This window comes from Mytilus galloprovincialis, chromosome 11 (assembly GCF_965363235.1).
Source record: "Mytilus galloprovincialis chromosome 11, xbMytGall1.hap1.1, whole genome shotgun sequence".
NCBI classification, from domain to species: Eukaryota; Metazoa; Mollusca; class Bivalvia; order Mytilida; family Mytilidae; genus Mytilus; species Mytilus galloprovincialis.
In genome coordinates, this window is record NC_134848.1 from 115,542 (window position 1) to 132,618 (window position 17,077).

At 30.8% G+C, this 17,077-nt stretch overlaps 8 long non-coding RNA genes across 8 annotated transcripts; all 8 read right to left on the minus strand.

Moving 5' to 3' along the window:
- Positions 1-239: 239 nt before the first annotated feature.
- LOC143051475 (uncharacterized) lies at positions 240-1,637 on the minus strand. The gene is made up of 2 exons (XR_012970798.1): positions 1,371-1,637; positions 240-687 (listed from the first exon to the last, which is right to left on the minus strand). It is a non-coding gene; the product is annotated as an uncharacterized LOC143051475 (long non-coding RNA).
- A 324-nt stretch (positions 1,638-1,961) lies between these two features.
- LOC143051476 (uncharacterized) lies at positions 1,962-3,359 on the minus strand. The gene is made up of 2 exons (XR_012970799.1): positions 3,093-3,359; positions 1,962-2,409 (listed from the first exon to the last, which is right to left on the minus strand). It is a non-coding gene; the product is annotated as an uncharacterized LOC143051476 (long non-coding RNA).
- A 324-nt stretch (positions 3,360-3,683) lies between these two features.
- LOC143051463 (uncharacterized) lies at positions 3,684-6,103 on the minus strand. The gene is made up of 3 exons (XR_012970786.1): positions 5,889-6,103; positions 4,879-5,205; positions 3,684-4,131 (listed from the first exon to the last, which is right to left on the minus strand). It is a non-coding gene; the product is annotated as an uncharacterized LOC143051463 (long non-coding RNA).
- Positions 6,104-6,479: 376 nt separating this feature from the next.
- LOC143051477 (uncharacterized) lies at positions 6,480-7,877 on the minus strand. The gene is made up of 2 exons (XR_012970800.1): positions 7,611-7,877; positions 6,480-6,927 (listed from the first exon to the last, which is right to left on the minus strand). It is a non-coding gene; the product is annotated as an uncharacterized LOC143051477 (long non-coding RNA).
- Positions 7,878-8,201: 324 nt separating this feature from the next.
- Positions 8,202-9,599, minus strand: LOC143051479 (uncharacterized). Its single transcript, XR_012970801.1, has 2 exons — positions 9,333-9,599; positions 8,202-8,649 (listed from the first exon to the last, which is right to left on the minus strand). It is a non-coding gene; the product is annotated as an uncharacterized LOC143051479 (long non-coding RNA).
- Positions 9,600-9,923: 324 nt separating this feature from the next.
- LOC143051480 (uncharacterized) lies at positions 9,924-11,321 on the minus strand. Its single transcript, XR_012970802.1, has 2 exons — positions 11,055-11,321; positions 9,924-10,371 (listed from the first exon to the last, which is right to left on the minus strand). It is a non-coding gene; the product is annotated as an uncharacterized LOC143051480 (long non-coding RNA).
- A 324-nt stretch (positions 11,322-11,645) lies between these two features.
- LOC143051465 (uncharacterized) lies at positions 11,646-13,043 on the minus strand. Its single transcript, XR_012970788.1, has 2 exons — positions 12,777-13,043; positions 11,646-12,093 (listed from the first exon to the last, which is right to left on the minus strand). It is a non-coding gene; the product is annotated as an uncharacterized LOC143051465 (long non-coding RNA).
- Positions 13,044-13,367: 324 nt separating this feature from the next.
- On the minus strand, positions 13,368-14,886 carry LOC143051482 (uncharacterized). Its single transcript, XR_012970804.1, has 2 exons — positions 14,499-14,886; positions 13,368-13,815 (listed from the first exon to the last, which is right to left on the minus strand). It is a non-coding gene; the product is annotated as an uncharacterized LOC143051482 (long non-coding RNA).
- Positions 14,887-17,077: the final 2,191 nt, after the last annotated feature.

Consider the following 17,077-nt stretch of genomic DNA (forward strand, 5'->3'; position numbering starts at 1 on the left):
CATGTTCTGGTACACCAAAACTGGTACCTGCCACCTTTAACCACTCATTGAAAACAATAGAATTCCATTTTTTTAGTCTGATTGAGTTCTATAGTCCTTTACCATTAAAAATACATGCATTTTATATGGTTACAGCACAAAAGAAAACATTAATAGGCTTTGTAAGACCAAATTTATTAAAGCATTATTTGCGTCTTTTGGCGTCTCACTGCTTTGAATGCAAAAAAAATAGAAAAAAATGATTGTGTTCATATTTAATAAATTTTATTGTGTGAGTTGTCTGGTACAGTGTATGAATTATCCAACAGTTTTTAAAACTACTTAAGTTTATTGTTTCATGCATGATATAAAACCACTTACAACTGATCTCAAGAAGTATTTTCCCATTGTTTGAGGTATTAAATAGTCTCAATTCTTGTCACTATCATTGTTCTGTTGACTGCAGTGCTGAAAAAGGCTTAGTTATGAATAAACTAATATTTTTGGTACATATGTTTCACTTTGTAAATCCATGATGCACTAAACTAAGTGTACATTTATTCGCAATCAGTCTCATGTCTCTTCTCCAAATGAGCTAGCTGTGTAGGCCGCATGTTGAAATTTTAGAATTGCCACACTATTGCTGATGAGAGAGACCAGTTTTCTTATTTCTATAGCCTGTCCTACAGTATCAACTATGTAGTAGACCTATAAAAAAAGAAGAATTCATATATTCATAGTTAAAAAGTAAATAAATAAGAAAATGTCCATATCATATGAAATAAATCATTATAACAGATAATATACAGTATAATCAGCTTTTTCTTGTACTATGCTGAGGCTTATTTTACTTTTTTCTCTCTTTGTAATTGCTATTTCTATATAATTTATGATATAAAATCATTGTTTGGTGAACATAATCATTTTAAAACTAATCAATTGAATGTCATTGTTTGTATTGGGATACAGAGTTATCTGTCTTGATATTTGATAATTCTTAAAATCCATGTAAAAACTATTTGCTTGCTAACAGACCTATACATTGACTGTGAATAAAAGAAATATATTACCACACACCTGTAGAACTCTTAAAAAGGCACATTTTGTGATATGTTAAAATCATGTTTAGGCTTAAGGTGGCAGAAACCAGTTATTTTACAATAAATCTTTAGAATTTCATGGATTTATGATTTTATTTTCTTGAAAATTCATTCAAGCTTATATACAAATAAAATGTATGGTTTCAAGGAACTAAGATGTGTGCGTGCTTATGTTAATATATAGAAAACCTATAAATTTGGGTGTCTGTCCAGCATGGAAATTTAAAAATTTATAAATGCATTGCAAATAAGGCAAAAAATGTGATGCTCTGATACCAATCTAATCCTCACCTGCAAAATCCTGCTAAAAGCCGACAAGAATTTTAGCCAAAATTCAAGAGAGAAAGGATATTCAGTGAATTAGAGCCTTGTCCGAACCTATCCTTACCATCAAAATCTCAAGATATTTTTGTTTACATAAAACTGAATTTTTCCCCCACTGTGATTGGATGCCGTCAAGTGAGGAGACCACAATTTTGACATCTGATTGGATCTATATGTGAAGGAAATCCCCAACCTGTGTATGCAACTACTTACTTGTGTAGTACAATAGCCTAGAATTTATATTCATTTATTTTTTCAGTCCACATGATGCAATTATATACCTCAATACTTAACTATAACAAAATTTCTGCGTGGGACACATGTTCTGGTACACCAAAACTGGTACCTGCCACCTTTAACCACTCATTGAAAACAATAGAATTCCATTTTTTTAGTCTGATTGAGTTCTATAGTCCTTTACCATTAAAAATACATGCATTTTATATGGTTACAGCACAAAAGAAAACATTAATAGGCTTTGTAAGACCAAATTTATTAAAGCATTATTTGCGTCTTTTGGCGTCTCACTGCTTTGAATGCAAAAAAAATAGAAAAAAATGATTGTGTTCATATTTAATAAATTTTATTGTGTGAGTTGTCTGGTACAGTGTATGAATTATCCAACAGTTTTTAAAACTACTTAAGTTTATTGTTTCATGCATGATATAAAACCACTTACAACTGATCTCAAGAAGTATTTTCCCATTGTTTGAGGTATTAAATAGTCTCAATTCTTGTCACTATCATTGTTCTGTTGACTGCAGTGCTGAAAAAGGCTTAGTTATGAATAAACTAATATTTTTGGTACATATGTTTCACTTTGTAAATCCATGATGCACTAAACTAAGTGTACATTTATTCGCAATCAGTCTCATGTCTCTTCTCCAAATGAGCTAGCTGTGTAGGCCGCATGTTGAAATTTTAGAATTGCCACACTATTGCTGATGAGAGAGACCAGTTTTCTTATTTCTATAGCCTGTCCTACAGTATCAACTATGTAGTAGACCTATAAAAAAAGAAGAATTCATATATTCATAGTTAAAAAGTAAATAAATAAGAAAATGTCCATATCATATGAAATAAATCATTATAACAGATAATATACAGTATAATCAGCTTTTTCTTGTACTATGCTGAGGCTTATTTTACTTTTTTCTCTCTTTGTAATTGCTATTTCTATATAATTTATGATATAAAATCATTGTTTGGTGAACATAATCATTTTAAAACTAATCAATTGAATGTCATTGTTTGTATTGGGATACAGAGTTATCTGTCTTGATATTTGATAATTCTTAAAATCCATGTAAAAACTATTTGCTTGCTAACAGACCTATACATTGACTGTGAATAAAAGAAATATATTACCACACACCTGTAGAACTCTTAAAAAGGCACATTTTGTGATATGTTAAAATCATGTTTAGGCTTAAGGTGGCAGAAACCAGTTATTTTACAATAAATCTTTAGAATTTCATGGATTTATGATTTTATTTTCTTGAAAATTCATTCAAGCTTATATACAAATAAAATGTATGGTTTCAAGGAACTAAGATGTGTGCGTGCTTATGTTAATATATAGAAAACCTATAAATTTGGGTGTCTGTCCAGCATGGAAATTTAAAAATTTATAAATGCATTGCAAATAAGGCAAAAAATGTGATGCTCTGATACCAATCTAATCCTCACCTGCAAAATCCTGCTAAAAGCCGACAAGAATTTTAGCCAAAATTCAAGAGAGAAAGGATATTCAGTGAATTAGAGCCTTGTCCGAACCTATCCTTACCATCAAAATCTCAAGATATTTTTGTTTACATAAAACTGAATTTTTCCCCCACTGTGATTGGATGCCGTCAAGTGAGGAGACCACAATTTTGACATCTGATTGGATCTATATGTGAAGGAAATCCCCAACCTGTGTATGCAACTACTTACTTGTGTAGTACAATAGCCTAGAATTTATATTCATTTATTTTTTCAGTCCACATGATGCAATTATATACCTCAATACTTAACTATAACAAAATTTCTGCGTGGGACACATGTTCTGGTACACCAAAACTGGTACCTGCCACCTTTAACCACTCATTGAAAACAATAGAATTCCATTTTTTTAGTCTGATTGAGTTCTATAGTCCTTTACCATTAAAAATACATGCATTTTATATGGTTACAGCACAAAAGAAAACATTAATAGGCTTTGTAAGACCAAATTTATTAAAGCATTATTTGCGTCTTTTGGCGTCTCACTGCTTTGAATGCAAAAAAAATAGAAAAAAATGATTGTGTTCATATTTAATAAATTTTATTGTGTGAGTTGTCTGGTACAGTGTATGAATTATCCAACAGTTTTTAAAACTACTTAAGTTTATTGTTTCATGCATGATATAAAACCACTTACAACTGATCTCAAGAAGTATTTTCCCATTGTTTGAGGTATTAAATAGTCTCAATTCTTGTCACTATCATTGTTCTGTTGACTGCAGTGCTGAAAAAGGCTTAGTTATGAATAAACTAATATTTTTGGTACATATGTTTCACTTTGTAAATCCATGATGCACTAAACTAAGTGTACATTTATTCGCAATCAGTCTCATGTCTCTTCTCCAAATGAGCTAGCTGTGTAGGCCGCATGTTGAAATTTTAGAATTGCCACACTATTGCTGATGAGAGAGACCAGTTTTCTTATTTCTATAGCCTGTCCTACAGTATCAACTATGTAGTAGACCTATAAAAAAAGAAGAATTCATATATTCATAGTTAAAAAGTAAATAAATAAGAAAATGTCCATATCATATGAAATAAATCATTATAACAGATAATATACAGTATAATCAGCTTTTTCTTGTACTATGCTGAGGCTTATTTTACTTTTTTCTCTCTTTGTAATTGCTATTTCTATATAATTTATGATATAAAATCATTGTTTGGTGAACATAATCATTTTAAAACTAATCAATTGAATGTCATTGTTTGTATTGGGATACAGAGTTATCTGTCTTGATATTTGATAATTCTTAAAATCCATGTAAAAACTATTTGCTTGCTAACAGACCTATACATTGACTGTGAATAAAAGAAATATATTACCACACACCTGTAGAACTCTTAAAAAGGCACATTTTGTGATATGTTAAAATCATGTTTAGGCTTAACCACTCATTGAAAACAATAGAATTCCATTTTTTTAGTCTGATTGAGTTCTATAGTCCTTTACCATTAAAAATACATGCATTTTATATGGTTACAGCACAAAAGAAAACATTAATAGGCTTTGTAAGACCAAATTTATTAAAGCATTATTTGCGTCTTTTGGCGTCTCACTGCTTTGAATGCAAAAAAAATAGAAAAAAATGATTGTGTTCATATTTAATAAATTTTATTGTGTGAGTTGTCTGGTACAGTGTATGAATTATCCAACAGTTTTTAAAACTACTTAAGTTTATTGTTTCATGCATGATATAAAACCACTTACAACTGATCTCAAGAAGTATTTTCCCATTGTTTGAGGTATTAAATAGTCTCAATTCTTGTCACTATCATTGTTCTGTTGACTGCAGTGCTGAAAAAGGCTTAGTTATGAATAAACTAATATTTTTGGTACATATGTTTCACTTTGTAAATCCATGATGCACTAAACTAAGTGTACATTTATTCGCAATCAGTCTCATGTCTCTTCTCCAAATGAGCTAGCTGTGTAGGCCGCATGTTGAAATTTTAGAATTGCCACACTATTGCTGATGAGAGAGACCAGTTTTCTTATTTCTATAGCCTGTCCTACAGTATCAACTATGTAGTAGACCTATAAAAAAAGAAGAATTCATATATTCATAGTTAAAAAGTAAATAAATAAGAAAATGTCCATATCATATGAAATAAATCATTATAACAGATAATATACAGTATAATCAGCTTTTTCTTGTACTATGCTGAGGCTTATTTTACTTTTTTCTCTCTTTGTAATTGCTATTTCTATATAATTTATGATATAAAATCATTGTTTGGTGAACATAATCATTTTAAAACTAATCAATTGAATGTCATTGTTTGTATTGGGATACAGAGTTATCTGTCTTGATATTTGATAATTCTTAAAATCCATGTAAAAACTATTTGCTTGCTAACAGACCTATACATTGACTGTGAATAAAAGAAATATATTACCACACACCTGTAGAACTCTTAAAAAGGCACATTTTGTGATATGTTAAAATCATGTTTAGGCTTAAGGTGGCAGAAACCAGTTATTTTACAATAAATCTTTAGAATTTCATGGATTTATGATTTTATTTTCTTGAAAATTCATTCAAGCTTATATACAAATAAAATGTATGGTTTCAAGGAACTAAGATGTGTGCGTGCTTATGTTAATATATAGAAAACCTATAAATTTGGGTGTCTGTCCAGCATGGAAATTTAAAAATTTATAAATGCATTGCAAATAAGGCAAAAAATGTGATGCTCTGATACCAATCTAATCCTCACCTGCAAAATCCTGCTAAAAGCCGACAAGAATTTTAGCCAAAATTCAAGAGAGAAAGGATATTCAGTGAATTAGAGCCTTGTCCGAACCTATCCTTACCATCAAAATCTCAAGATATTTTTGTTTACATAAAACTGAATTTTTCCCCCACTGTGATTGGATGCCGTCAAGTGAGGAGACCACAATTTTGACATCTGATTGGATCTATATGTGAAGGAAATCCCCAACCTGTGTATGCAACTACTTACTTGTGTAGTACAATAGCCTAGAATTTATATTCATTTATTTTTTCAGTCCACATGATGCAATTATATACCTCAATACTTAACTATAACAAAATTTCTGCGTGGGACACATGTTCTGGTACACCAAAACTGGTACCTGCCACCTTTAACCACTCATTGAAAACAATAGAATTCCATTTTTTTAGTCTGATTGAGTTCTATAGTCCTTTACCATTAAAAATACATGCATTTTATATGGTTACAGCACAAAAGAAAACATTAATAGGCTTTGTAAGACCAAATTTATTAAAGCATTATTTGCGTCTTTTGGCGTCTCACTGCTTTGAATGCAAAAAAAATAGAAAAAAATGATTGTGTTCATATTTAATAAATTTTATTGTGTGAGTTGTCTGGTACAGTGTATGAATTATCCAACAGTTTTTAAAACTACTTAAGTTTATTGTTTCATGCATGATATAAAACCACTTACAACTGATCTCAAGAAGTATTTTCCCATTGTTTGAGGTATTAAATAGTCTCAATTCTTGTCACTATCATTGTTCTGTTGACTGCAGTGCTGAAAAAGGCTTAGTTATGAATAAACTAATATTTTTGGTACATATGTTTCACTTTGTAAATCCATGATGCACTAAACTAAGTGTACATTTATTCGCAATCAGTCTCATGTCTCTTCTCCAAATGAGCTAGCTGTGTAGGCCGCATGTTGAAATTTTAGAATTGCCACACTATTGCTGATGAGAGAGACCAGTTTTCTTATTTCTATAGCCTGTCCTACAGTATCAACTATGTAGTAGACCTATAAAAAAAGAAGAATTCATATATTCATAGTTAAAAAGTAAATAAATAAGAAAATGTCCATATCATATGAAATAAATCATTATAACAGATAATATACAGTATAATCAGCTTTTTCTTGTACTATGCTGAGGCTTATTTTACTTTTTTCTCTCTTTGTAATTGCTATTTCTATATAATTTATGATATAAAATCATTGTTTGGTGAACATAATCATTTTAAAACTAATCAATTGAATGTCATTGTTTGTATTGGGATACAGAGTTATCTGTCTTGATATTTGATAATTCTTAAAATCCATGTAAAAACTATTTGCTTGCTAACAGACCTATACATTGACTGTGAATAAAAGAAATATATTACCACACACCTGTAGAACTCTTAAAAAGGCACATTTTGTGATATGTTAAAATCATGTTTAGGCTTAAGGTGGCAGAAACCAGTTATTTTACAATAAATCTTTAGAATTTCATGGATTTATGATTTTATTTTCTTGAAAATTCATTCAAGCTTATATACAAATAAAATGTATGGTTTCAAGGAACTAAGATGTGTGCGTGCTTATGTTAATATATAGAAAACCTATAAATTTGGGTGTCTGTCCAGCATGGAAATTTAAAAATTTATAAATGCATTGCAAATAAGGCAAAAAATGTGATGCTCTGATACCAATCTAATCCTCACCTGCAAAATCCTGCTAAAAGCCGACAAGAATTTTAGCCAAAATTCAAGAGAGAAAGGATATTCAGTGAATTAGAGCCTTGTCCGAACCTATCCTTACCATCAAAATCTCAAGATATTTTTGTTTACATAAAACTGAATTTTTCCCCCACTGTGATTGGATGCCGTCAAGTGAGGAGACCACAATTTTGACATCTGATTGGATCTATATGTGAAGGAAATCCCCAACCTGTGTATGCAACTACTTACTTGTGTAGTACAATAGCCTAGAATTTATATTCATTTATTTTTTCAGTCCACATGATGCAATTATATACCTCAATACTTAACTATAACAAAATTTCTGCGTGGGACACATGTTCTGGTACACCAAAACTGGTACCTGCCACCTTTAACCACTCATTGAAAACAATAGAATTCCATTTTTTTAGTCTGATTGAGTTCTATAGTCCTTTACCATTAAAAATACATGCATTTTATATGGTTACAGCACAAAAGAAAACATTAATAGGCTTTGTAAGACCAAATTTATTAAAGCATTATTTGCGTCTTTTGGCGTCTCACTGCTTTGAATGCAAAAAAAATAGAAAAAAATGATTGTGTTCATATTTAATAAATTTTATTGTGTGAGTTGTCTGGTACAGTGTATGAATTATCCAACAGTTTTTAAAACTACTTAAGTTTATTGTTTCATGCATGATATAAAACCACTTACAACTGATCTCAAGAAGTATTTTCCCATTGTTTGAGGTATTAAATAGTCTCAATTCTTGTCACTATCATTGTTCTGTTGACTGCAGTGCTGAAAAAGGCTTAGTTATGAATAAACTAATATTTTTGGTACATATGTTTCACTTTGTAAATCCATGATGCACTAAACTAAGTGTACATTTATTCGCAATCAGTCTCATGTCTCTTCTCCAAATGAGCTAGCTGTGTAGGCCGCATGTTGAAATTTTAGAATTGCCACACTATTGCTGATGAGAGAGACCAGTTTTCTTATTTCTATAGCCTGTCCTACAGTATCAACTATGTAGTAGACCTATAAAAAAAGAAGAATTCATATATTCATAGTTAAAAAGTAAATAAATAAGAAAATGTCCATATCATATGAAATAAATCATTATAACAGATAATATACAGTATAATCAGCTTTTTCTTGTACTATGCTGAGGCTTATTTTACTTTTTTCTCTCTTTGTAATTGCTATTTCTATATAATTTATGATATAAAATCATTGTTTGGTGAACATAATCATTTTAAAACTAATCAATTGAATGTCATTGTTTGTATTGGGATACAGAGTTATCTGTCTTGATATTTGATAATTCTTAAAATCCATGTAAAAACTATTTGCTTGCTAACAGACCTATACATTGACTGTGAATAAAAGAAATATATTACCACACACCTGTAGAACTCTTAAAAAGGCACATTTTGTGATATGTTAAAATCATGTTTAGGCTTAAGGTGGCAGAAACCAGTTATTTTACAATAAATCTTTAGAATTTCATGGATTTATGATTTTATTTTCTTGAAAATTCATTCAAGCTTATATACAAATAAAATGTATGGTTTCAAGGAACTAAGATGTGTGCGTGCTTATGTTAATATATAGAAAACCTATAAATTTGGGTGTCTGTCCAGCATGGAAATTTAAAAATTTATAAATGCATTGCAAATAAGGCAAAAAATGTGATGCTCTGATACCAATCTAATCCTCACCTGCAAAATCCTGCTAAAAGCCGACAAGAATTTTAGCCAAAATTCAAGAGAGAAAGGATATTCAGTGAATTAGAGCCTTGTCCGAACCTATCCTTACCATCAAAATCTCAAGATATTTTTGTTTACATAAAACTGAATTTTTCCCCCACTGTGATTGGATGCCGTCAAGTGAGGAGACCACAATTTTGACATCTGATTGGATCTATATGTGAAGGAAATCCCCAACCTGTGTATGCAACTACTTACTTGTGTAGTACAATAGCCTAGAATTTATATTCATTTATTTTTTCAGTCCACATGATGCAATTATATACCTCAATACTTAACTATAACAAAATTTCTGCGTGGGACACATGTTCTGGTACACCAAAACTGGTACCTGCCACCTTTAACCACTCATTGAAAACAATAGAATTCCATTTTTTTAGTCTGATTGAGTTCTATAGTCCTTTACCATTAAAAATACATGCATTTTATATGGTTACAGCACAAAAGAAAACATTAATAGGCTTTGTAAGACCAAATTTATTAAAGCATTATTTGCGTCTTTTGGCGTCTCACTGCTTTGAATGCAAAAAAAATAGAAAAAAATGATTGTGTTCATATTTAATAAATTTTATTGTGTGAGTTGTCTGGTACAGTGTATGAATTATCCAACAGTTTTTAAAACTACTTAAGTTTATTGTTTCATGCATGATATAAAACCACTTACAACTGATCTCAAGAAGTATTTTCCCATTGTTTGAGGTATTAAATAGTCTCAATTCTTGTCACTATCATTGTTCTGTTGACTGCAGTGCTGAAAAAGGCTTAGTTATGAATAAACTAATATTTTTGGTACATATGTTTCACTTTGTAAATCCATGATGCACTAAACTAAGTGTACATTTATTCGCAATCAGTCTCATGTCTCTTCTCCAAATGAGCTAGCTGTGTAGGCCGCATGTTGAAATTTTAGAATTGCCACACTATTGCTGATGAGAGAGACCAGTTTTCTTATTTCTATAGCCTGTCCTACAGTATCAACTATGTAGTAGACCTATAAAAAAAGAAGAATTCATATATTCATAGTTAAAAAGTAAATAAATAAGAAAATGTCCATATCATATGAAATAAATCATTATAACAGATAATATACAGTATAATCAGCTTTTTCTTGTACTATGCTGAGGCTTATTTTACTTTTTTCTCTCTTTGTAATTGCTATTTCTATATAATTTATGATATAAAATCATTGTTTGGTGAACATAATCATTTTAAAACTAATCAATTGAATGTCATTGTTTGTATTGGGATACAGAGTTATCTGTCTTGATATTTGATAATTCTTAAAATCCATGTAAAAACTATTTGCTTGCTAACAGACCTATACATTGACTGTGAATAAAAGAAATATATTACCACACACCTGTAGAACTCTTAAAAAGGCACATTTTGTGATATGTTAAAATCATGTTTAGGCTTAAGGTGGCAGAAACCAGTTATTTTACAATAAATCTTTAGAATTTCATGGATTTATGATTTTATTTTCTTGAAAATTCATTCAAGCTTATATACAAATAAAATGTATGGTTTCAAGGAACTAAGATGTGTGCGTGCTTATGTTAATATATAGAAAACCTATAAATTTGGGTGTCTGTCCAGCATGGAAATTTAAAAATTTATAAATGCATTGCAAATAAGGCAAAAAATGTGATGCTCTGATACCAATCTAATCCTCACCTGCAAAATCCTGCTAAAAGCCGACAAGAATTTTAGCCAAAATTCAAGAGAGAAAGGATATTCAGTGAATTAGAGCCTTGTCCGAACCTATCCTTACCATCAAAATCTCAAGATATTTTTGTTTACATAAAACTGAATTTTTCCCCCACTGTGATTGGATGCCGTCAAGTGAGGAGACCACAATTTTGACATCTGATTGGATCTATATGTGAAGGAAATCCCCAACCTGTGTATGCAACTACTTACTTGTGTAGTACAATAGCCTAGAATTTATATTCATTTATTTTTTCAGTCCACATGATGCAATTATATACCTCAATACTTAACTATAACAAAATTTCTGCGTGGGACACATGTTCTGGTACACCAAAACTGGTACCTGCCACCTTTAACCACTCATTGAAAACAATAGAATTCCATTTTTTTAGTCTGATTGAGTTCTATAGTCCTTTACCATTAAAAATACATGCATTTTATATGGTTACAGCACAAAAGAAAACATTAATAGGCTTTGTAAGACCAAATTTATTAAAGCATTATTTGCGTCTTTTGGCGTCTCACTGCTTTGAATGCAAAAAAAATAGAAAAAAATGATTGTGTTCATATTTAATAAATTTTATTGTGTGAGTTGTCTGGTACAGTGTATGAATTATCCAACAGTTTTTAAAACTACTTAAGTTTATTGTTTCATGCATGATATAAAACCACTTACAACTGATCTCAAGAAGTATTTTCCCATTGTTTGAGGTATTAAATAGTCTCAATTCTTGTCACTATCATTGTTCTGTTGACTGCAGTGCTGAAAAAGGCTTAGTTATGAATAAACTAATATTTTTGGTACATATGTTTCACTTTGTAAATCCATGATGCACTAAACTAAGTGTACATTTATTCGCAATCAGTCTCATGTCTCTTCTCCAAATGAGCTAGCTGTGTAGGCCGCATGTTGAAATTTTAGAATTGCCACACTATTGCTGATGAGAGAGACCAGTTTTCTTATTTCTATAGCCTGTCCTACAGTATCAACTATGTAGTAGACCTATAAAAAAAGAAGAATTCATATATTCATAGTTAAAAAGTAAATAAATAAGAAAATGTCCATATCATATGAAATAAATCATTATAACAGATAATATACAGTATAATCAGCTTTTTCTTGTACTATGCTGAGGCTTATTTTACTTTTTTCTCTCTTTGTAATTGCTATTTCTATATAATTTATGATATAAAATCATTGTTTGGTGAACATAATCATTTTAAAACTAATCAATTGAATGTCATTGTTTGTATTGGGATACAGAGTTATCTGTCTTGATATTTGATAATTCTTAAAATCCATGTAAAAACTATTTGCTTGCTAACAGACCTATACATTGACTGTGAATAAAAGAAATATATTACCACACACCTGTAGAACTCTTAAAAAGGCACATTTTGTGATATGTTAAAATCATGTTTAGGCTTAAGGTGGCAGAAACCAGTTATTTTACAATAAATCTTTAGAATTTCATGGATTTATGATTTTATTTTCTTGAAAATTCATTCAAGCTTATATACAAATAAAATGTATGGTTTCAAGGAACTAAGATGTGTGCGTGCTTATGTTAATATATAGAAAACCTATAAATTTGGGTGTCTGTCCAGCATGGAAATTTAAAAATTTATAAATGCATTGCAAATAAGGCAAAAAATGTGATGCTCTGATACCAATCTAATCCTCACCTGCAAAATCCTGCTAAAAGCCGACAAGAATTTTAGCCAAAATTCAAGAGAGAAAGGATATTCAGTGAATTAGAGCCTTGTCCGAACCTATCCTTACCATCAAAATCTCAAGATATTTTTGTTTACATAAAACTGAATTTTTCCCCCACTGTGATTGGATGCCGTCAAGTGAGGAGACCACAATTTTGACATCTGATTGGATCTATATGTGAAGGAAATCCCCAACCTGTGTATGCAACTACTTACTTGTGTAGTACAATAGCCTAGAATTTATATTCATTTATTTTTTCAGTCCACATGATGCAATTATATACCTCAATACTTAACTATAACAAAATTTCTGCGTGGGACACATGTTCTGGTACACCAAAACTGGTACCTGCCACCTTTAACCACTCATTGAAAACAATAGAATTCCATTTTTTTAGTCTGATTGAGTTCTATAGTCCTTTACCATTAAAAATACATGCATTTTATATGGTTACAGCACAAAAGAAAACATTAATAGGCTTTGTAAGACCAAATTTATTAAAGCATTATTTGCGTCTTTTGGCGTCTCACTGCTTTGAATGCAAAAAAAATAGAAAAAAATGATTGTGTTCATATTTAATAAATTTTATTGTGTGAGTTGTCTGGTACAGTGTATGAATTATCCAACAGTTTTTAAAACTACTTAAGTTTATTGTTTCATGCATGATATAAAACCACTTACAACTGATCTCAAGAAGTATTTTCCCATTGTTTGAGGTATTAAATAGTCTCAATTCTTGTCACTATCATTGTTCTGTTGACTGCAGTGCTGAAAAAGGCTTAGTTATGAATAAACTAATATTTTTGGTACATATGTTTCACTTTGTAAATCCATGATGCACTAAACTAAGTGTACATTTATTCGCAATCAGTCTCATGTCTCTTCTCCAAATGAGCTAGCTGTGTAGGCCGCATGTTGAAATTTTAGAATTGCCACACTATTGCTGATGAGAGAGACCAGTTTTCTTATTTCTATAGCCTGTCCTACAGTATCAACTATGTAGTAGACCTATAAAAAAAGAAGAATTCATATATTCATAGTTAAAAAGTAAATAAATAAGAAAATGTCCATATCATATGAAATAAATCATTATAACAGATAATATACAGTATAATCAGCTTTTTCTTGTACTATGCTGAGGCTTATTTTACTTTTTTCTCTCTTTGTAATTGCTATTTCTATATAATTTATGATATAAAATCATTGTTTGGTGAACATAATCATTTTAAAACTAATCAATTGAATGTCATTGTTTGTATTGGGATACAGAGTTATCTGTCTTGATATTTGATAATTCTTAAAATCCATGTAAAAACTATTTGCTTGCTAACAGACCTATACATTGACTGTGAATAAAAGAAATATATTACCACACACCTGTAGAACTCTTAAAAAGGCACATTTTGTGATATGTTAAAATCATGTTTAGGCTTAAGGTGGCAGAAACCAGTTATTTTACAATAAATCTTTAGAATTTCATGGATTTATGATTTTATTTTCTTGAAAATTCATTCAAGCTTATATACAAATAAAATGTATGGTTTCAAGGAACTAAGATGTGTGCGTGCTTATGTTAATATATAGAAAACCTATAAATTTGGGTGTCTGTCCAGCATGGAAATTTAAAAATTTATAAATGCATTGCAAATAAGGCAAAAAATGTGATGCTCTGATACCAATCTAATCCTCACCTGCAAAATCCTGCTAAAAGCCGACAAGAATTTTAGCCAAAATTCAAGAGAGAAAGGATATTCAGTGAATTAGAGCCTTGTCCGAACCTATCCTTACCATCAAAATCTCAAGATATTTTTGTTTACATAAAACTGAATTTTTCCCCCACTGTGATTGGATGCCGTCAAGTGAGGAGACCACAATTTTGACATCTGATTGGATCTATATGTGAAGGAAATCCCCAACCTGTGTATGCAACTACTTACTTGTGTAGTACAATAGCCTAGAATTTATATTCATTTATTTTTTCAGTCCACATGATGCAATTATATACCTCAATACTTAACTATAACAAAATTTCTGCGTGGGACACATGTTCTGGTACACCAAAACTGGTACCTGCCACCTCAGACTTCTCTTGAACTGAATCTTAATGTGCATATTGTTATGTTTACTTTTCTACATTGGCTAGAGGTATATGGGGGGGGGGGTGAGATCTCATAAACATGTTTAACCCCCCCGCATTTTTGCGCCAGTCACAAGTCAGAAGCCTCTGGCCTTTGTTAGTCTTGTATTATTTTAATTTTAGTTTCTTGTGTACAATTTGGAAATAAGTATGGCGTTAATTATCACTGGACTATATATATATATATATATATACAACTCGTCTAAACATCAACACAACAATGTTAGATCTGTAAATTTGCTTTCGCAAATTTTTGGTTCTTCCCTCGCCGGGATTCGAACCCATGCTACTGTGATATCGTGACACCAAATCGCCTGCACTGCAGCCGTCCCGCTAGACCACACGACCACCTGTATATATATATATAGTATATATTTGTTTAAAGGCCAGCTGAAGGACGACTCCGGGTGCGGGAATTTCTCGCTACATTGAAGACCTGTTGGTGACTTTCTGCTCAGTGTTGGTTTTTTCTTTGGTCGGGTTGTTGTCTCTTTGACACATTCCCCATTTCCATTCTCAATTTTACAATGGTACGTAAATTAAGATTTCATCTGAAAAGACGGATTTTTCTACATGTTCTACAAAAAAATTGAACAACTATTGAATATTGTAAATGTTTAATGCATAAATGTCCAGATCTAGATCGAACTTGCTTTGCTTCGTCGAAAGTACGAATATAGAAAAATCACAGATTTATATTACAACTAAAAAGTCCTAGAACAGTTGCAGAAATCATCAGAATTTGTTTATTGTTAGTTATTTGTAAATGTATAACTATAATGCGAACCCGAAGTTGTGAAATAGCAACTAAGCGTGAATTCTTTGGAAAAGCGACGGTTCTTGAAAACCTATTGTCAATTTCAAGTTCTGATTCGACATCATTGTAATATATGTCACCGGACGTTAAAATTTAATCCTTTATTTCGTCTTCGTCTTCGTCAAATAGTGCTGTTGGTTTCTGCCGAAAAAAATCTTTCAAAAAGTTGTAACCTTTGGAACTTTTTCAGATATTTTGACCACATGACAAGAAATTATACAATAAACATTGGTCACGCACGATAGATTCTGATGTAAGACACGTACCGTTACAATACCCAGTTTACACGCATCAGCGCACACAGGTTTGTCGAATAGGCCAGTTAATTGGAGGAAAGTTACCAAATACCACGCCTACCTTTAACTATTATCCAATCAAACGCATTTGACATAAACATAAATAATACATGGGTAATATTACAGAGATTTTGAAAAAAAGTTGCGACTCTAAATTCTAACTTAAAAGTATAGATTAATGCTCGTAATGCATTTTCGCAATTTACATTAAATTTTATACATACTTTCACCTATCTAGTGAGGAAAAAATACAAATTTAAAACAATTGCAAATTACAACTATTTTGAATTATAATGCACAGCAAGGACGTATATTAGTTATCCGTCCTTGTGCACAGTTTGTGATAAATGGGTGTCAAAATGTATTAAACAAAAATCCAAAGACCAGTTTCAAGAAGAATTCTTTGCTTTTATTGCAGAATCGCATAAAACATAATGTTGTCGTATTTTCAAAAAGAATTATCAATTTGCAAAACTCTGGATTTTCTTTGATAATTACCCGAGAAGTTATAAAAGATCTAGAAACGACTTCCAAAGGTGTTTGCCAAAAATGAATTGAAATAAAAGATTTTTGTGTAGACGAGTTACAACATTGCATAAGCATGATTAGGAAATTTGAACAAAACATGTAAGTGCACATCTTTCTAGTGGCGAAAAACACGCATATCGAGTTACGTAGACGAAAAAGAATAAGTACATTCATAATGATTATGATGTAAATTCACGAAATTATAAGGTTATAATTAGAAAACAATCCAAAACACGATTCGTCATTCCCCATGTATATAGATTAAAACAGAATTATAATTTTAATTCTTAAATTAAATTCTGAAATTCAAAAGACGACATGTTTCTGATACTTGACAGTTCAGCGAACACTATTGCATGAAATGCACGATGATATTGACCGAAAACAAAGGTGAAAGATTCAAATTGGAAAATCAGTCGCTGAACGATAGAATTTCTATCAATCATTCAACGATCAATAAAAAAAAGACTATTGAGTGTTAAAGTATGATAG